Source organism: Bufo bufo, chromosome 7 (genome assembly GCF_905171765.1).
Source record: "Bufo bufo chromosome 7, aBufBuf1.1, whole genome shotgun sequence".
NCBI classification, from domain to species: Eukaryota; Metazoa; Chordata; class Amphibia; order Anura; family Bufonidae; genus Bufo; species Bufo bufo.
In genome coordinates this window covers 199,140,815-199,162,359 of record NC_053395.1, presented here as the reverse complement: position 1 = coordinate 199,162,359, position 21,545 = coordinate 199,140,815, and the positions used below count along the sequence as shown (strand labels likewise).

At 46.3% G+C, this 21,545-nt stretch overlaps 1 protein-coding gene across 4 annotated transcripts in view; it reads left to right on the top strand.

The window, feature by feature from the left end:
* Window positions 1–7,179: 7,179 nt before the first annotated feature.
* MARCHF7 (membrane associated ring-CH-type finger 7) overlaps window positions 7,180–21,545 on the top strand; it is a 43,769-nt gene continuing 29,403 nt past the window's right edge. For 3 of the 4 annotated variants that reach the window (XM_040440314.1, XM_040440313.1, XM_040440311.1), the window contains exon 1: window positions 7,180–7,294. The gene's annotated coding sequence lies outside the window, so the exon portion shown is untranslated. Of the gene's footprint in view, window positions 7,295–16,768; window positions 16,953–21,545 lie in introns of those variants that run through there. The other variant, XM_040440312.1, reaches the window with a different exon arrangement.

The window sequence follows — 21,545 nt, the reverse complement described above, 5'->3', positions numbered from 1 at the left end:
CTGCGATTCTGTGCTACTAATTCCTGCAGATTATTTAGTGGTGTACACAAAAATGTCTAAATACACTCCTCAATAGAGATGGCCTTGCGGTTCGCCCGGCGGTCGTTTCGCGGCAAACTTTGCTCATTCGCGATTCGCCGAACATATGGCTTTGTCCGCCGGCACCATATTATTTTGCATTGCGCCGAACTTTGACCAATGACACATCCATCAGGTGGGACAGGACAGCCAATTGAAATGTTTCAGCACATGGACATACCCCCTACCTTATAAATAAACCTGATCTGACCGCCATTTTACATTCAGTCTTGCCAGTGTAGGGAGAGGTTGCTGTGTGGAGAAGGGACAGGCTGTTAGGGACACCAAACGCTAGCTAATAGGGCCACAAAAGTCATTTTTACCCCTTCCCGACATATGACGTAATAGTACGTCATGGCGGCAGGTGTTTTCCCGCATTTTGACGTACTATTACGTCATGGTGATTGGGCGGGGACCGGAGCGGTGCGCGCCCGACCACTGCAGGGGCCCGGCAGTCCCTGGTAGCTGGGCCCCCGCTGTATCGGAATAACCCCTTCTATGCCGCGATCAGCGCTGACCACGGCATAGAAGGGATTTGCAGCCGGTGAGGGAGCCCATCGGGTCCCCGCGCTGCTGTGGCGGGGACCCGATGGGTGAGAAGGCAGCCCGATGTCGTGCAGAGGCTGCCCAATGCCTTGCACGGCATCGGGACCTGCCTTCTACGGGTGCCCATGAGATCCAGCCTCAGGCCCGGTCTCCTAGGCAACCTGTTAGTGTATGACTCAGTGTAATTGTAATGCATTGCAGAGGGGATCAGACCCACAAAAGTAAAGTCCCAGAGTGGGACAGAAATAAAGTTAAAAAGTTCTTCATTTAAAAAAAATTAAGTTTCAAGTAAAAAAAGAAAAAAAAATACCCTTTCCACTGATTTTATAGAAAAAAATTGAAAAAAAAAGAAAACACAAACATATTAGATATCGCCGCGTCCGTAACGACCGGCTCTATAAATATGTCCCATGATCCACCCCGTCCGATAAACACCAAAAATAAATAAAACAGTGACATAAAAAGCCATTTTGTCACCTTACATCACAAAAATTGCAACACCAAGCGATCAAAAAGGCGTATGCCCCCCAAAATAGTACCAACAAATCAAACCGTCACCTCATCCCGCAACCCTATCTAAGACAATCGCCCCAAAAATTTTAAAAAATATGACTCTCTGACAATGGAAACACTAAAATATGATTTTTTTTGCTTCAAAAATGCTATTATTGTGTGTTAAAGTGAAATAATAAAAAAAAAAGTCGATATGTTAGATATTGCCGTGTCTGTAACAACCAGCTCTATAAAAATATCACATGACCTAACTCCTCAGGTGAACACCGTAAAAAAATAAAATAAAAACATGCCCCCCAAAATAGAACCAATCAAGCCGTCGTCTCATCCCGCAAAAAATGAGCCCCTACCTAAGACAATCGGTCACAGTATACATATTAGGTATTGCCACGTCCGTAACGACCTATTACCTATTTATCTATAAAAATATCATGTGACCTAACCCCTCAGGTTAACGCTGTAAAAATAAAAACTGTGCCAAAACAACGAACAATGAATGATCAAAAAATCATATGTACCCAAAAATGGTACCAATAAAAACGTCAACTCTTCCTGCAAAAAATGAGCCCCTGCACAAGACGATTAGCAGAAAAATAAAAAAAATATGGCGTTCAGAAAATTGAGACACAAAAACATATTTATTTTCAAAAATGCTTTATTATGTAAAACTGAAACAAATAAAGTAGACATATTTGATATCACCGCATACGCACCAACCTGCTCTATAAAAATAGCGCATGGTCTAACCTGTCAGATGAACGTTGTAAAAAATAAAAACAGTGCCAAAACAGCCATTTTCTGGTTACCTTGCCTCACAAAAACCTAATATAGAGCGATTAAAAATCGTATGTACCCCAAGATAGTACCAATAAAACTGTCACCTTATCCCCTAGTTTCCAAAATGGGGTCACTTTTGGGAGTTTCTACTGTAGATGTGCGTCTGAGGGGGTTCAAATGGGAACCTGGTGTCTAAAAACCAGTCTAGCTAAATCTGCCTTCTAAAAACCATATGGCGCTCCTTTCCTTCTGTGCCCTGCCGTGCGCCTTTACATCAGTTTACGACCATATGTGGGGTGTTTCTGTAAACCGCAGAATCAGGGTAATAAATGTTGAGTTTTATTTGGCTGTTAACCCTCGATGTGTTAAAGAAAAACATGGATTAAAATGGAAAATCTACCAAAAAAAGTGAAATTTAGAAATTTCATCTCCATATTCCTTTAAATCTTGTGGAACACCTTAACGGTTAACAAAGTTTGTAAAATCAGTTTTGAGTAACTTGAGGGGTGTAGTTTCTACAATGCAGTCATTTATGGGGGGTTTCTATTATGTAAGCCCCACAAAGTGACTTCAGACCTGAACTGGTCCCTAAAAAGTGGGTTTTGGAAATTTTCTTAAACTTTTTTAGAATTGATTCTAAAATTCTAAGCCTTCTAACGTCCCCAAAAAATAAAATGACATTTGCAAAATGACGCAAACATTTAGTAGACATTTAGTAGACATATGGGGAATGTCAAGTAATAAATATTTTATTAGGTATCACTTTCTGTTTTACAAGCAGAGAAATAGAAATTTCGAAAATTGCGAATTTTTCAAAATCTTTGGTAAATTTGGGGATTTTTTCATAAATAAAAGGTGAAATATATTGTAAGATACTCTCCTGTTCCGCGATCCACTGGGGCCCGCATGTGCCTGGGGAGTCTTCGGTTCAGACTCCTTTGCGGGTAGACGCGGTAGTGCATCCGCATGGTCGCCGGAGGGAAAGACCGCTGGGGTCTCGGAGGCAGATTGACCGGACTGGTGGCGGTCCTGTCTCCGGTATCACCTGCGGGTTCCATGCCGACGCGATCGTGTGGACTACCTCACATTTCTAAAAATGAATGAGGCATGGATCTCGGAGGAATTCAACACCTGTGACGACCACGTGTAATTGAATTTCACCTATTACCATTGTTTTTTTCTTCAAGAGGGGGGTTTCGTTAGCCATGTTTTTAATCCAATTTTATATTTTTAAGTCTTTTGAACATATGTATTTGAAATGTATTTGTACTGGCCTGCAGTAAAATTTATATCCATTGACCGTCTAATATACCTCCAGCCACTAATCACTTGATGTTTTCTGTCCGGTGAATGCCTACTGTGTGGTGCCTGTACTCCACTGGCCTGCAGTTAAATTGATATCCAATGACCGTCTAATATACCTCCAGTCACATAATCACTTGTTCTTTTCTGTACGGTGAATAAATAATTTTTGGGCCCTGTAGTCCACTGGCCTGCAATAAAATTGATATCCAATGACCGTCTAATATACCTCCAGCCACATAATCACTTGATGTTTTCTGTCCAGTGAATACCTAATGTTTGGGGCCTGTACTCCCGTGGCCTAAAAAATTTTTTTTCTAGGCTTCAGCAGGGCACATTTTTGAGAGTTTCCCTTTAAGATGCATAAAAATGGCCCCTGATTAAAATACATATTTTTTGTGGGAATTTTTGCCATTGATCCCCCTCTGGTATGTCACTGTCCATGTTGTGGGATGATTTGTGCACTTCTAGTAAGTATTTGGTGGCTGCAAATATGAGCTGAAGGTTTTTCAGGTTCGCCTGCCATTAAAGTGAATGGGGCCCAAACAGCTCTTGAGATACTTTGGAGAAAAGGCCATACCTCTGGTTCTACAACCAAACCAACGTAACGCCGAGCTGTTAGTGTACCTAAAATGAAGACTACAGGGGTCCAGCTACTGTATAGAATACCACATCACATCCTAATACCAGGAGTAGGACTGTTGTGATGTTCCCTTGTGAAGGGCTCTTCGTGGAGTTGCCCACGTGGTCTCCAGACCAATCTCTAGCTGTTGTCGCATCTGAGACAAAAGTGGGACTCATTGCTGAAGAGGACAGTCCTCCATTCCAGTCTTAATGTGCAACATGATAGCCTTTAAGAGCGGTGGCGTGAGACCAATGGAACATCTATAGATTGACGTCTGTCTCGAAGTCCAATGTCGTTCCGCCCTAGACTTGGGATGTGATGTCCAAGTTCACTTGCAGTTCAGAATGGATTCTTCTAATCAGACGATCTGTCTGTGCAGCGGTTTGCCCCTCTGCACTTTTTGCTGTCGTTCCAGTTCATTATCGTTCTCCCAACCACCGGGACACGCTATCTTGAACAACAATGACATCTAGGCCTAGGCTCAGTTCAAGGATTCTTCCCTCACAGTTTGTCATAAGTGGTGATAACCAGCAAGTCGATGAACAGGAGGCATCGCACAATCATCCAACACAATTTTTGTGGCTGAAAACCTTTGCGTTCAATCTGGCTTTTATGCCTCTCCCACAGATTGGAGCTAGGTGCTTGAAAATGTGATCATATGCAGATTTTAGTGACACCTGCAACTTCCTTGATTTGCATAACTTTACATCTTGTCCTTCCTGGTGCTGCAATTTCAATATTGAGGCGTGTATGTGAATGGGGTTGCGAAAACAACATTCACTTGCATGGGTTGTAGATCAAGCACGGGCCTGATGCAGATTCTGGAGTGGAATCTGCACCGAAAATCCTCCTCAAATCTTCAATGTGTGAACTTTGCCTAAAACTTGCAGAGCTCCCGCTGAAGGGCACACACCATTAGAAAGTAATGGCTTATACCACCATGATCCTTAGAATGAGGGGTTAAAGGGGTTGTCATGCACCTAAATACTGATGACCTATCCTCAGGATAGATCATCAATTTCAGATCGGTGGGTGTCTGACACCCAGTACCCCACCAATCAGCTGTTTCGAGCAGCCACCGATGCCGCAAACTACACAGTGGATGGTGCCATTAGCAGAAGGTTCGGTCCACTGTGTAGAGCCCGTGCCAGGGTCCTGCAGCTCAGCTTCCTTTCAAGTGAATGGTAACCGAGCTGCAGTATTCTGGTGCTGGAAGCTTTCAATACACTGTATAGTTTCCTGCACCATCAACTACCTGAAACAGCTTGATTGGTGCGGGCGTTGGACAAGTCATCAATATCAGAAAACCGCACAAACCCTATAAAGGGGTTGTGTCACTTCAGCAAATAGTAGAGAACATTAATACAAGGCACTTACTAATGTATTGTGATTGTCCATATTGACTCCTTTGCTGGCTGGATTCATTTTTCCATCCCATTGTACACTGCTCGTATCCAGGGTTTACGACCACCTTGCAATCTAGCTGTGGTCGTGCTTGGACTTTATAGGAAAAGGCGCCGGCCTCTAGCGTGTCTGGGACTGTGGGGGCGCACATAGGCACGCATGCATATCAGATCCCATCCAGGACACCCCAAATCGGTGCTGCAGCGGTGGCTGTGAGACAACCCCTTTAAGCACTGCAGCCCTGTCACTGTGCAGGCAACTGCAGCACAACCCCTATTCAATGTGGGGACAGATTGCTGTATCCGAATCAGATTTCTTTAATAACTTCCTTAGGCCTCATGCACACGAACGTATTTTCTTTCCGTGTCCGTTCCGTTACTCAGTGTGCATTCCGTTTCCGCATTTCCGTTCCACCAAAAAATAGAACATGTCCTATTATTGTCCGCATTACGGACAAGGATAAGACTGTTCTATTAGGGACCAGCTGTTCCGTTCTGCAAAATACGGAATGCACAAATACATTAGTATTTTTTTTGGATCCGTATTTTTCGGACTGCAAAATAAATACGGTTGTGTGCATGAGGACTTAATAATATGGGCTGCGTCTAACTGTAACATGTATGTCCTCCGCGGAGTTCTTTCCGAAGTTTCTGCAAATATCGCGAGAATTACTTTGTCTCGCCTGTATCACGTGTCAGTTCATTTGTTGGCATAATTTACTGTATCAAAATACCAAGCCAAGTTCAGCTTCGTATTTTGATACAGTAAAGCCTCATGCAGACGTCCGTAGAACGCGGTCCGTGAGATACCGGACTGGCATTGCAGGAGCGCACGGCGTCATAGCAACCAATCACACTGTGCGCTCCTGCAATGCCAGTCCGGTATCTCACGGACCGTGTTCCACGAACATCTGCATGAGGCTTAATTTTTACGAATAAACAAACTGATACATGATACAGGCGAGTATGTCTCGCAATATTTTCAGAAACTTCGGAAAGATATCCGCGGAGGACATACATTTTACAGTAGGACGGAGCTCATAGTATTAAGAGAGTTTTTAAAAGAATCTGGTTCGGATACAGCAATCCAAACCCGATTTGCACAACCCTAAGGGCTCATGCACACAAACGTGTTTTGTTACCATGCCCGTTCTGTTTTTTTTGCGGATAGGATGCGGACCCATTAATTTCAATGGGTTCGCAAAAAATGCGGACAGCACACCGTGCCAACATACATGTGGCTGCCGCAGATGGATCCAGACCCATTCAACTTGAATGGGTCCGTGGTCTGTCCACACCGCAAAAAAGTAGTGCATGTATCTTCCAGATTCCCATTCAAGTGAATGAGTCCGCATCCGTGGTGCAGTGTGCACACGGCCAGGGCCTGTATATCGCGGACTGGCTGTTTTGGGCCGCAATACGGGCACGGCCAGGCACTGGCCATATGCATGAGGCCTAAAGGCGCAAAAAACAACAACAAAAATGCCAAAAAAAGAAATTGGGGGGCGATTTATCAAACTGGTGTAAAGTAGAACTGCCTTAGTTGCCCATAGCAACCAATCAGATTCCACCTTTCACTTCTCAGAGCTCCATCGGAAAATGAAAGGTGGAATCTGATTGGTTGCTATGGGCAACTAAGGCAGTTCTACTTTACCCCAGTTTTTATAAATCTGCCCCACTGTGCCCACAGCAACGGGCCTGCAATGAGTTCATGAGCGACATACTCTTTTGGTGTCACCTATCTCACAGGAAACAAAATGCTGTTATTGCATGGCCATCCCACACTGCCTGCAGAAGCTACCACTCTGACTGAGGACCCTCCACAGAGGACACTTACACTTCAGAGAACATACCTTCTCACTTCCGGGCAGTGGCCAGTAACAATCATGGCGGACAAGGCGTTCGGTACCCGGATCTAACAGGACGTCACGACGTGGGAGAGAAGAAGGCGGTGAGAAACTAGGGAGTCAGCTGACCGGCGTGTCGGGGCCTGTACACAATAAAACGGAGACGCCATTTTTTGTTTATTTTTTCTTCAGGACGGGCCGAGGTAGGTGACATAGTAGGCCTGGGAAAGCTGGGTGGTATGCCGCTGGGTACACTGGGCGGCTAGTAGCTGTAGGGTGGGAACCCTGACGTTCATTTTGTGCCTGTGCGTTTTCTGGGTCTTCTCCAGGGCTGATGTTTACCTCATGGTGACAGCTCATGCAAAGGAATGTAGACTCCAGTATCGACCCCCCCCCCTTCCTGCATTTAGTTAGAACCTACTGGGGCTTCTGCAAAGAAGTGGACTAGTCCACTCTTCTCTAGAGGGGTGTTGCGATGTCAGCGTTTGAAGGACGGAGGTCCATTTTTAGTATCTTGTTATTGGGAAAGCTGGGTGGCAAATGGCTGGCTTTACTCGACCTCATGGGCTTGTCATGCAGCTTTCCTAGAGCTCTGGATAGCCCTTTGGGAGTCATTTGGATAAAGCCTATCCAGCACTGTGGGAAAGTTGTGTGACAATCCCTGAGCTGTTTGGCTGTCGCCCTTTTTAGTGTATGGGTTGTCACCCAGCTTACTTCAAGCAGCTAAAGGTGTATTTGCATCTGGGAAACCTGGGTGATGACCAATATGGTGTCTCATATAGAGGCCACAGGGTGTGGTGGTTATATCTGTATCTGGGAAAGCTGGGTGACCGCTGATATGGAGCCTTTATAGCGCCCGCAGGGCGTCGTCTCGCAGTTTTTAGCCGTGTTTGTGTAACTTTACAGACTCAGTAACTTCCTGTAAGTGCTGTAATGGTGGCCGGGTCGGTTGCCACCCTGTAAAAGAAATGTAGGTTTGGGAAATAATCTGAATATAACTTTGCACGACTTGAGTGTTTGGTGGTGATTATGGGGGTTTGGGGGTAAAACTATAATTGCGGTCACCTGCCTTCTGTAGGATTTTTAAAAAAATTAAGTAATCCTGCAAAAAATGTAACAAAGTTTTAAAACCGATTGCATTGATCATAAGTGTAGCTACCCCGAGCCGCGTCCCACACTGCACTGTAAGTTTGGGATGTGGGCGGTAGATCTAGGACCGCAGGGTTGGCGCAGGAGCAGAGTGCGCACCACCAGCTGAACGGCTCCGCTGTGGAAAATTCACAAATCTGGTGCAATATAAATTGTGGAAATGCCGCTGGTTGCCCCAAACTTCTTCCACTGCAACGTGCTGCGGATTTTAAATCCGGGCCGCACGTAGTTATGTGCAGATAAAGTTATGGAAAACTTCTGCAGAGTTTAAAGGGGGTTGTCCAGGATTAGAAAAAAAGTGACTCCCACAAACTGCACCGTCCCTGGCTTGTCTGGTATTGGAGTCAGAGGTGCAGAGGGTGGCGCTGTTTTTGGGTGAATACAGCCATGTTTTTCTAATCCTGGATAAGGCCTTTAATGCTGTGGATTTTCTGCACACACTTCAGGTTAGGTGGTAGGACTGTACGGGGACCTGCACACTGTGCGTTATACAGGACCATCAAAGTACTTCTGTGCGGAGACTTGCGTGCCGTGTGGATTTTTGAAATCTGCGTCATGTCAATTGTTCGTGTGATTCCGCACCTTCTATAGAGTGGTTTTCCCTGTAGACTTTTTTGTTAACCTAAAAAAAAAATCCGCCCCAAAACGACATCAAATGGTGCAGATTTGTGCTCATTTAAGGGTACTTTCACAATGGTGTTTTTCTTTTATGGCATAGAGTTCCGTCCTAGGGGCTTAAAGGGATTCTGTCATCAGAAATGAGCCCTATAAGCTAAACATATGGCGATGTCCCTTGTAAAACAGAATCCTAAAGCGAGTTTATCAAATGCCCCTGTGGCTCTATATTCCTTAAAAAGCAGTTTATATCACCCGTCAATCACTTAAAGTGTCCAAGGGGACGTCTCATGGTGAAAGGTGCCCGGCTGCAGCCATGTCGTTTAGGTGCCCAGCGCCGCCTTCTCAGCTGAAATCGCTGCCCTCCCTTTCATGCGATCCGCCTACCTCACGTCATCACTGCCTCACTAACCACCGCTCGCTTCATCCAGATCCCACGCACTAGATATATCCTGATGCGCCCGTGCGGATTACTGGCAGCGGCCTCGTATAGCGAAGTGCGCATGTGCCGGCCGGCGCACTTCGCTCGAACCTCCACTGACTGCCCATCCCAGCCATCCAACCTCCTACAGCCTGGTTCAAAGCTCGCAGGATCTGGATGAAGCGAGCGGTGGTTAGAGAGGCAGTGATGACGTAAGGTAGGCGGATCGCATGAAAGGGAGGGCAGCGATTTCAGCTGAGAAGGCGGCGCTGGGCACCTAAACGAGATGGCTGCAGCTGGGCACCTTTCACCATGAGACGTCCCCTTGGACACATTTTGAAGTGATTGACAGGTGATATAAACCGCTTTTTTAGGAATATACAGCCACAGGGGCATTTGATAAACTAACTTTAGGATTCTGTGTTTTACAAGGGACATCGCCATATGTTTAGCTTATAGGGCTCATTTCTGATGACAGAATCCCTTTAATACCGGAAAAGAACTGATCAGTTTTATCCCCATGCATTCTGAATGGATAGCAATCTGTTCAGGATGTCTTCAGTTCAGTCGCTGAACGGCGTTTTGGACGGAGGAAATACTGCAGCATGTTGCGGTATTCCGTCCAGAATTCCGGATCAGGTGCTGCATCCAGCATTAACTTACTTTGAAATGTATCAGTGCCGGATCCGTCCTTTTGGTCTGTGCATGCGCAGACCGTTAATGTGGGAAAAAATAGAAACGGATCAGTTTGTCCGTATGACAAACTGAGACGGATCCGTTCTTGCAATGCATTTGTTAGATGGGTCCACATCCGTCTACAAATGCTGTCTGTTTGCATGCAGATTGCCGGATCCGGCAGGCAGTACCGGCGACTGAACTGCTTGCCGGATCACTCTGAGGAAAGTGTGAAAGTAGCCGTACACACAGCAGTGAAGTGCTGCATAAACAAAAAACCTCTTGGTTGTGTTGGCCATTGACGCATGTATGGGCACCCTGGGTATTCGCTCAGGATGGCAACAAATGGTATGTATCCACACCTGTGTCTAACGAGTTACTTAGATCTTGAGAAACTCTCTGGTGCGTTTCATCCAGGCGGCACAGACTTTGCTGGGCATTGAAGTATGTGGGAAGAAGGAACTGTCCAAGGATCTGCAAACAAAAGTCCCGGTCCCTGGGATTTTGTGTGTAGAGCTGAGGACATGGGTTGCTAGATGGCCGCTAGCACATCCGCAATACCCAGTCCCCATAGCTCTGTGTGCTTTTATTGTGTAAAAAAACCCGATTTTATAGATATGCAAATTAACCTGAGAGTCCTGTCCCTGAGAGGAGTCCAGCGTGAAGGAGCCCTGCATCCTCAGAATCTCCTCCTTGCTCCCTGACGTCAAAGCTAGAGCGCTGTAATCTCACGATGCGTGAGCTAGTGCATGTGCAGTCCGTTCCCTGAGGCTGATGCCAGCACAGGGAAGGAACACTATGACGACACTGCGCATGCGTTAGCTCATGCATCGTGAGATTACGACGCTCTAGCTTTGACGTTGTGGAGCAAGGAGGAGATTCTGAGGATGCGGGGCGGTGCTGGGCTCCTTCACACTGGACTCCTCTCAGGGACAGGACTCTTCTCAGGTTAATTTGCATATGGGTCAAATCGTTTTTTTGACACAGAGCTACGGGGACTGGGTATTGCGGATGTGCTAGTGGCCATCTAGCAGCCCATGTCCTCAGCTCTATACACACAATCCCGGTGACAGGTTCCCTTTAAGGGTCCATTCACACATCCGTGTGTGTTTTGCGGACTGCACATTGCCGGCACTAATAGAACATGCCCTATTCTTGTCCGCAATTTCAGACAAGAATAGGGCATGTTCTATTTTTTTCGGGAACCGAAATGCGCACCCGGAAGTGCGGGTCCTCATTTCTGGATCGGGGCCGCACATTGTGTGGCCCCATAGAAATGAAAGGGTCCGCAATTCCGTTCCACAAAATGCGGAACGGAATTGCGGATGTGTGAATGGAGCCTTAGGCTACTTTCACACTTGCGGCAGAGAGATCCGGCAAGCAGTTCCGTCGCCGGAACTACCTGCCGGATCAGGCAAAATGTATGCTAACTGATGGCCTTAGTAAGACTGATCAGGATCCTGATCAGTCTTAAAAATGCCTGATCAGTCGAAAAAATGCATTGAAATGCCAGATCCGTCTTTCCGGTGTCATCCGGCAAAAACGGATCCGGCATTTATTTTTTCACCTTCTTTTCAGTCTGCGCATGCGCATACCGGAAGGACGGATCCGGCATTCCGGTATTCTGAATGCCGGATCCGGCACTAATACATTCCTATGGGAAAAAATGCCTGATCCGGCATTCAGGCAAGTCTTCAGTTTTTTTAGCCGGAGATAAAACCGTAGCATGCTACGGTTTTCTCTTTTGCCTGATCAGTCAAAACGACTGAACTGAAGACATCCTGATGCAAACTGAACGGATTGCTCTCCATTCAGAATGCATGGGGACATACCTGATCAGTTCTTTTCCGGTATAGAGCCTCTGTGACGGAACTCTATGCCGGAAAAGAACAACGCAAGTGTGAAAGTAGCCTTAGGGCTCTTTCACACCTGCGTTATTGTCTTCCGGCATAGAGTTCCGTCGTCGGGGCTCTATGCCGGAAGAATCCTGATCAGGATTATCCTAATGCATTCTGAATGGAGAGTAATCCGTTCAGGATGCATCAGGATGTCTTCAGTTCCGGTACGGAACGTTTGTTGGCCGGAGAAAATACCGCAGCATGCTGCGCTTTTTGCTCCGGCCAAAAATCCGGAACACTTGCCGCAAGGCCGGATCCGGAATTAATGCCCATTGGAAGGCATTGATCCGGATCCGGCCTTAAGCTAAACGTCGTTTCGGCGCATTGCCGGAGCCGACATTTAGCTTTTTCAGAGTGGTTACCATGGCTGCCGGGACGCTAAAGTCCTGACAGCCATGGTAAGTGTAGCGGGGAGCGGGGGAGCAGTGTACTTACCGTCCGTGCGGCTCCCCGGGCGCTCCAGAGTGACGTCAGGGCGCCCCAAGCGCATGGATCACGTGATCGCATGGATCACGTCATCCATGCGCATGGGGCGCTCTGACGTCATTCTGGAGCGCCCCGGGAGCCGCACGGACTGTAAGTATACCGCTCCCCCGCTCCCCGCTCCTACTATGGCAACCAGGACTTTAATAGCGTCCTGGGTGCCATAGTAACACTGAAAGCATTTGGAAGACGGTTCCGTCTTCAAATGCTTTCAGTACACTTGCGTTTTTCCGGATCCGGAGTGTAATTCCGGCAAGTGGAGTACACGCCGGATCCGGACAACGCAAGTGTGAAAGAGGCCTAAGGCTGTAAGTCAGGAAAAAGATATCAAGATATCCAAATACTGTATCTGGAACTGACAGACGGTTCTGTAACCACCGTGCCCTGGAGAAACCAAGGAAGGTTCACACAACCGCCAGGAGCCTTCGTCAGGAAGCTTGGATTTCAGGAAAGTGGTGCGACTGTCTGCGCGCACAGTACGGAACAAAGGGCTGCGTGGTGATCGTGCCGGGGAAAAGTTGCAACCCAAATGCAATAAAACCTTTGCTAACCATATGCAGAGAAGCCTCAACTTCTAGACCAAAGTAATTTGACATGATGAGCACAACCTTACAGTTGCAGCTGTTGAGGCCATGTGTGGGGAAGCACCTCTACCATGAGGCGTTATGAGAATATTCGGGATGAAGGCTGCACTTGGACTTCACCATGGTGTCATTCTGGTGAAACTTGGTGCATCACAATTTAGACACTTTTAAAGCAAAGAGGAACAGGCCACTGTGCTCTGCCTACTTGGGGGCGGTGGCTTCAGATGTGCCATTTTGGGGTAGAACTTTGGCATGAAATTGACGTGAATGGATACGCCAACCATGTGCTGCCTGCACCCATATGTCCGTTCCACTGGCACTGCAAAAAAAATAGAACATGTCTGTATTGCAGACAAGAATAGGCATTTGTAACATAGTGCGTGGGGTGCACACGTCTGGGATCTGCGGTCAGCCGAAAGTAAAACTGAGGCAGTCATGTGCACGAGGCCTTACTGATCTGTGACTTTGTTGCTAAAAAACAACCCTGTTTGCCGACTTTTTTTTTTTTCATTAAGTGACCTTTTGTGCAGATATAGCAAATAGTAAGGATTTATACCGATTTGATGTGGCAGTAATCCATGTGACCCATGTTTACAGGGGGTGTCCAAGCGGAAGTTAATAAAAAAATTATTTTTTTTTTTAATTATTATAACATGGGATAATAAAAGGTAATCACTGAAGGTATATTTGCAAATGATCCTTGCTAATGTATATAATGTATCACTGAGGGCAAGGACCTAAAACTTAACTTTTATTTATAATCACAATAAAATAAAATGGGAGCCATCATTTGGCCCCAGGAACACCTCTCTGGATACACAGTTGGCAGAGTGAGAGTTTGTATTAATTCTACTTGCGGCTCGGTATGTATGATCCCACATAGTATCTAATGGGAACAACACAGGACGCAGTGGTGCAGGTAATATCAGCGCATGTGTTGTGTCACCGTATGACTGTCAGGCAACTGTGATCATGGTCTCATTGATTGGTTTGTTTATAACCCCCTCTGTTTCAAACGCAGCATTTCATGAATATATGGTGCATGTAATATTAGTCCTTGCACTGTTGCATAGTTTTAATGCTAAGGCCTTGTGACTTATGTTGTTTCTATCTGTTGGTTACAACTCTGCGGAATAGTTTTGCCATAAACTCTGTATCTTAGGAGTACGTGTGTACCACTGGTTCCATTTATGTGTTTTGCCCCTATATCAATGCGCTGTTAGTCCATTAAGAGGCCGCACACTTGTTCTGTATTGACCCTCTTAGGTATTGTACCCTGATGAACCCTCTGTTGCATTAAGAGGGGAAAATGTGTTGGACCTGTCAAATTGGGATACATCTTGTAATTGGGTCTTTTCAAGGACAGTTCAGTCCTAGGTACGCGGGCAGAGTACACCTACCATTAAGGGAGCATTCACACGACAGTGTTGGTTTTGCGGTCCGCAAATCACGGATCCGTGGGTTCCGTATGTCTTCAGTTATCTTTCCGTTTCCATTCTGTAAGTCTGTATAATATGGACGTGGTGCTTCTGTGTGTCATCTGTTTTTCACTGTCTGCCAAAAACTGAAATGGGGGTTTCCTAGAATGTTTTCAGTCCAGGGGTCTGCAATAAACGGATGACATACGGATGCATTTCCGTGTGCTATCCGTTAAGTATAGGACATGTTCTAAAATAAAAGGAACGGACAGCACACGGATGACAATGAAAGGCATTCTGCAATTTTTGTGGACCCATAGAAATGAATGGGTCCATGCATTGTCCGCAAAAATTGCGGAACTGACGCGGAAGAAAAACACGGTCGTGTGAATGCTCCCTAAGGTGCATCTCTGGGCTGAGCAGCTGTGGAGGGAAAGTTCAGGGATAGTTATTCCCTGTATCCCAGTTTCTCAGCCTTTTACCGCCCTTTGTTTACCGTTGATGGCTTTCTACGCACCAATTAGGATGCCTTATCCAAGTTGCTGATCCTCTGCCGCTTTTAGGCCCCTTTCACACGGGCGAGTATTCCGCGCGGATGCGATGCGGGAGGTGAACGCATTGCACCCGCACTGAATACCAACCCATTCATTTCTATGGGGCTGTTCACATGAGCGGTGATTTTCACGCATCACTTGTGCGTTGCGTGAAAATCGCAGCATGCTCTATATTCTGCGTTTTTTGCGCAATGCAGGCCCCATAGAAGTGAATGGGGTTGCATGAAAATCGCAAGCAAGTGCGGATGCGGTGCGATTTTTCACGCATGGTTGCTAGGTGACAGTCTATTCACTGTATTATTTTCCCTTATAACATGGTTATATGGGAAAATAATAGCATTCTGAATACAGAATGCTTAGTAGGTGATCAATTGAGGGTTAAAAAAAATAAAAAAATTAACTCACCTTCTCCTCTTGTTCACGTAGTTCCCGGTCTCTTCTTTACTTCTCAAAAGATAAACTATCGGCTAGGACCTGTGGTGATGGACCATGTGATTGGAGCATGTGATCTGACGTCACCAAAGGTCCTTTAGCCCACAGCTAATCATTAAATAAGTAAAGTAGAGACTGGGAACTCCGCACAAGAGAAGGAGTTAATTTTTTAACCCTCAATTGATCACCTACTAAGCATTCTGTATTCAGAATGCTATTATTTTCCCTTTATAACCATGTTATAAGGGAAAATAATAAAATCTACAGAACACCTAAACCAAGCCCGAACTTCTGTGAAGAAGTTCGGGTTTGGGTACCAAACATGCGTGATTTTTCTCACACGAGTGCAAAACGCATTACAATGTTTTGCACTCGCGCGGAAAAATCGCGGGTGTTCCCGCAACGCACCCGCACATTTTCCCGCAACTCCCGTGTGAAAGAGGCCTTACTCTGAATCTTACCACTCTCAGTGGTTGTCCCACCCTAGCAACTTATAGCCTATACTGGGTGACCACCTTCTGCTCAGACCACCACTGATCATAAGAATCAGAGGCCTGAGTTCCTGTGTGAAAATGGAGCCATCGGGCCAGATTTATCATTACACTTACATCTTCCTCCACTTTTACATATGTCCAAAGTCCCTTTTGGCAAAGTCAGATTTATTAATGGTCCTTGAACACTGTGATCAATGTGGTTTGACTGTAGCAGTTTATCCTTCAGTAAGCAGCTTTACAAAAGTCGCACGTCTTTACAAAAAAGTCGCATGTTCTATTAAAAAGTTGCATAAGATGAGCATGGTCCTCACAAGTGAGTGCGCAATTTTTTGCGCATTTTTAAATTGTCACAATAGTAAATCTGTCTAGATTAATTTACATAAGAAAACACGCCAACTTTCAGAAAACTGGTGAGCATAGCACAGAGCCAATAAAAGTCGCAAATGTTTGCGCAGTTTTAGCAATTGCCCAAAAATCAGACTTTTACTCCATTATTTTGACTTGAGCTAATGATGAATCTTGCCCATTGAGTGTAAAGTACAGCACAATGTGTTTGTATTTGGGTATTTTCCACAATGAATGGAGAGGTAGTCCGAACACATGACCAGCACTCCAGTCATAAGGGGGGCTTGGGTCTCTAGTGCTTGATCATTGGGACCTCCAGCGATCAGACTCCAACACCTTTCCTGTGGGTAGCTAAGTTATGGACGGCCGACCAATTTAGAGGGTTTATACATATGGCGCAGACTATGGATTCTTTGCTGTGCTTATTCATGGATTTTCGGCGGTATTGATGTCCTGCGCTCTCTTGGTGCTCTGTTCCGTTAAAGTGCACCCCCGTACAAGGTGGCGGCTGCTGCTTTCTACCACGTCATGCTTGTGAGCCTCATGGTAAGGTCTGTTCACTCTTCTCGAGGGAGGAGAATGAGCGTCTTGTTCTTTTGCTGAAGCTTCTGGTGCCAGAGATCAAATGTCCAGAGGCAGAGAGCGAGCGCCTGTCCTTCCCCGAGAGCAGGAAGCCGCGCGCTGCTCATACCGGGAAGCTGTTTATATTTAACTCACCGCCCCATTCCTGACAATCCTGCCGCCCTGCTCCAACAAGACGCTCAGGAAGACATCTGCTCTGGGCTTTATACTGGTAATTTCCTAGACGCCACAGGCTGAGTGGGGGCTTACAGCTGGACGGCGTGCGGGGGTCCAGGCGTGGATTTTCAGAATGTCGCTGTTTGGTCTTTGTGTTAGGAGTATCAGAAACTACTTGTTCTTGTATCTTGTAACACGACTGTTTTTTTTCTTTTAGTCTTGGTGTTTTCTCGTGTTGCTATCTTAGCCAGAAATGCAGATCTGCGCCTCAGTAATAGGAACGCTAGTGTTTTACTGAAGTGCTTACGAGACAGTGTAAAGTTCATATATGGCCTGGGGTCTGTGCGGCAACGCCTTGGAAGACGCAGTAGCAGATTTAGTTGTTTTTTTTTTTTTTAAACTTTCATATTAACTGCTTCACATCCATTTGTCAGGAGGCGTAGTCTATTAATGTGTAAAGAAGTCACTGATAACTTGTGTTTAATTAACACTTTTACCGACTTGGACATAGATCGCTATATAGACAGGTTCCCTATGGAGGTCACTGTTAAGGGGGACAGCTAAAGAGAAAATGAACAATGTGTAACTGTCGGGGTATATAAGGCTACTAGCAACTTCCCAGTAAGGAAAAAATGTAATATATTTTATTTTTTATTTAAACACATTACATGGTATAACTTTTTTATTTCTTTTTGTGTGGGATGCCTCTGTGTGAAATGGGGGCCTATGGATACAGCTGGTCTTGGTTTAAAGGGATTGACCTATCTGGGACATCAATGGCATCTAGCTAGGATATGCCATCAATGTCAGATAGGTTTTGGAGGTGGAACCTGCACCGATCTTCAGAAGTAGAACTCGGAAGTGAAGAGAGCACACCGCACATAAGCGCTCTGCTCTTCACGATGTTTGGAAATCCCATAGAAGTCAATGGAGAGTGCACTGCACAAGCGTGGCCACCTATCAATTCACCAATGTGGGGCTGCTGGAAATGGCTTGGCTGTTTTCAAAGCTCCCATAGCAGTAAATGGAGGGTGGCCGCGCATACACAGATGCTGGATGTTCATTTCCAGGGGGCCTCGTTCTGGAAATGGGTGCAGGTCCAAAATCTGGGACTTGTTCCTGACATTGATGGCATGTCCTCATGATATGCCATCAATGTTCCAAATGGGAATACCCCTTTAAGGTTCCTGTCTGGACAGGTCGGAGTTCTTCTTTTGTCAGTTTTAGTGCTTCATTGCTTTTTTTTTTTTTTTTTTTTTTTCCAAATCGCCGTCAGTATTTTATTTGCTGTAAAGTCTAAAACATAATGCGGATTTGGCAAGAGCAGTATGTGCTGTCAGTATGATCAATAGTCAACGTTTTCTGAAATAATCTATGGTATCTGCGAGGGTGCTCAGTGAGGGCTACAACGTGGTATCCATTGGGAATCTTTCCAAGGTCAGGATGTCTGTGTGGGGGTTACCTGATACATTTCTGACTCCTGTTTATAGGCCATATGTTGCATATATGTAATACTGCAGCCAATAAATTGCACAGAAACACATGGACACGGCTCTCGCTCATATGAAGAAAGTTGACATGCCTGTTGGCTTAGCTGAATGTGCATGTAGCACAGGCAGCATGGTGGCTCAGTGGTTAGCACTGGACTGGTCCTAGGTTCAAATCTGACAAAGCACAACATCTGCATGGAGTTTGTCTTCTCCCCGTGGGTTTTCTCCGGTTTCCTCCCACACTCTAAAGACATACTGATAGGGACCTTGGATTGTGAGCTCCGCTGGGGACAGTGTGATGTCTGTAAAGCTCTGTGGAATAATTTGGAATTATTTAAATAAAATGGAGACATAGCTGCTACTACACAGCTGATGGCAGCTTGTCTCCCCAAGGACAAAAGGATCTTCGGTGTTGGTCTGGAGGCCCCCCGATACACATTTGGTGACTGGCTGGTCCCAGCAAAATACATGGGCCTGGCAGATGCACAAGGGCTTGTCCAGGAATACATAATTTCTGACGGACAAACAGCCTGCCACTCGTACTGAAAGGACCGTACTTGCCTTCTCCCCACCGCTCTAAGCTGGCTCCTGTGTCTACATTTTCCCATTCCCCCACCCTTTTTTTTTTTTTTCTTCTCCCCTGCCCCCGACATGGTCACCTGATCCTCTTCAGCCAATCACTGTGTCCACGAGAGACCTGTCACTGCTTAAGTCAGCGATTGGCTGAAGAGGATCAGGTGCCTATCCCGAGGAGGAAGAGAAACTGTGGACCCAAAGGTGTAGATGCAGGAGCCAGCCCAGAGGACTGAAGCAGCTTAGGGCCTGTTCACGTCAACTTTTAGGCCTCTTTCACACTTGCGTTGTCCGGAACCGTCGTGTACTCCATTTGCCGGAGGTGCCCGCCGGATCCGTAACACCGCAAGTGAACTGAAAGCATTTGAAGACTGATCCGTCTTCAAAATGCGTTCAGTGTTACTATGGCACCCAGGACGCTATTAAAGTCCTGGTTGCCATAGTAGTGGGGAGCGGTATACTTAAGTCCGTGCGGCTCCTGGGGTGCTCCAGACTGATGTCAGAGCGCCCCATGCACATGGATGACGTGATCAATGTTATCATGTCATCCATGCGCGTGGGGCGCCCTGACGTCACTCTGAAGCGCCCCTGAGCCGCACGGACAGTAAGTATACTGTTCCCCCGCTCCCCACTACACTTTACCATGGCAAACAGGACTTTAGCGTCCTGGCAGTCATGGTAACCATTCAGAAAAAGCTAAACGTCGGATCCGGTAATGCGCCGAAACAACGTTTAGCTTCAATGGGCATTAATTCCGGATCCGGCCTTGCGGCAAGTGTTCAGGATTTTTGACCGGAGCAAAAGGCGCAGCATGCTGCGGTATTTTCTCCGGCCAAAAAACGTTCCGGTCCTGAACTGAAGACATCCTGATGCATCCTGAACGGATTTCTCTCCATTCAGAATGCATGGGGATAATCCTGATCAGGATTCTTCCGGCATAGAGCCCCGACGACGGAACTCTATGCCGGAACAGAACAACGCAAGTGTGAAAGAGCCTTTACCTGTTTATAAAGTAGATACGTTAAGACATACAGTAAAAACATGCAATTTTGTGGATTATTTTTTTTTGCAGGACAGAAAAGTGTGGTATGCTACATTATTCAGTCCTACAAAGAGTACAGAAACGTAAAGTGAACCCGAGTCAAAAGTATGCACTTTCGAACAGTATTTGTCCATATGTGGTCCATAGATACGTCCAGCTATGTCTCTTCTGTTTACAACACTTAACGTACAGCAAAAACGAGATGTGAACAGCCCCTAGGTATGGTCCCTTCTGTAGGAAAGCAGGCTGCCGGCACCTGTTAAAGTTGGTTTACAAGGCCCGAATATCAGGCCAATTATCTACAACGAATGTTCCCACTTTTGTCAAGCTTTGCTTATTCATGGCGGTGAAGTGATCAGAGGTGCGGACACCTCAATCATGGTTCCTGGGCAGCAGATAGAGCTGTCTAAACGGCGATATTCTGCCCAGGAGCAATGATTATGTATGAGGACTAGCGATGGCAGCAGTGTTTGCTTGTCCTCAACCTGTGGAGGTGATCGCTTGCTGTAAATGCAGCGCTTTATGTCCCCTTAATCAGCTGTCAGGAGGAACGCTTCCTTCCCGACAATTGGCTTCTCATTGCTGCATCTAAATGCAGCTTTAGAAATGATGTGCTCTCAGACAACCCCTTTAAAGGGAACCTGTCACCAAAAAATCGCTTATCAAGCTGTTCAGAGTACCTTATAGTGCTACATAGTAGTGTCCTATTGCACTTTTTTTCTTCATTTTCCAGCATTTAGCCTCATTGAGAAATCAATGTTTTATTCAGCTGCTGCCCCATGCTTCAAGTCAGGCTTGAAGTCAAGGGGGCAGCGGCCTAGGCGTCTCCAATCCTGCCTCCCGCCGCCTTGATAGACACGCTGCATCTCAGTGCCGGGACCGCGCTCTCAGCCCGCATGCGCAGTAAAGGGCTGCTGTAGCGCGATCCCAGCTCGTACACTCAGCCGGCTTCAGTCTCGCTACAGCGCATGTGCCCGGCATCTTCTCTACCTGCGCATACAGCAACTATAATGTGGCACTTTTTTAACATTATAGTTGCTATATGAGAATAAATGATGCTGGAGGTGCAAGGGTTAAAGTGCCACATTATAGTTGCTTTTATAGCATAATACATGTAGATGGAGGTGCCTGTGTATTATATTTGACACTTTAGATGAATACCTGTTGCTGGAGCTCTCTGGGAGGAGGGTGACCCTTGTGCCTAGCCTCTGCGGCGTGCCCGAGATCACGCTCTGTATGCGCAGGTAGAGAAGATGCCGGGCGCGAGTATGTAAGGCAGGCGCATGCACGAGCCGGAGGCGGGATCGCGCTACAGCAGCCCTTTACTGCACATGCGGGCTGAGAGCGCGGTCCCGGCACTGAGATGTGGCGTGTCAATCAGGGAGGCAGGATTGGAGACGCCTAGGCCGCTGCCCCCTTGACTTCAAGCCTGACTTGAAGCACGGGGCAGCAGCTGAATAAAACATTGATTTCTCAATGAGGCTAAATGCTGGAAACGAAAAAAAAGTGCAATAGGACACTACTATGTAGCACTATAAGGTAC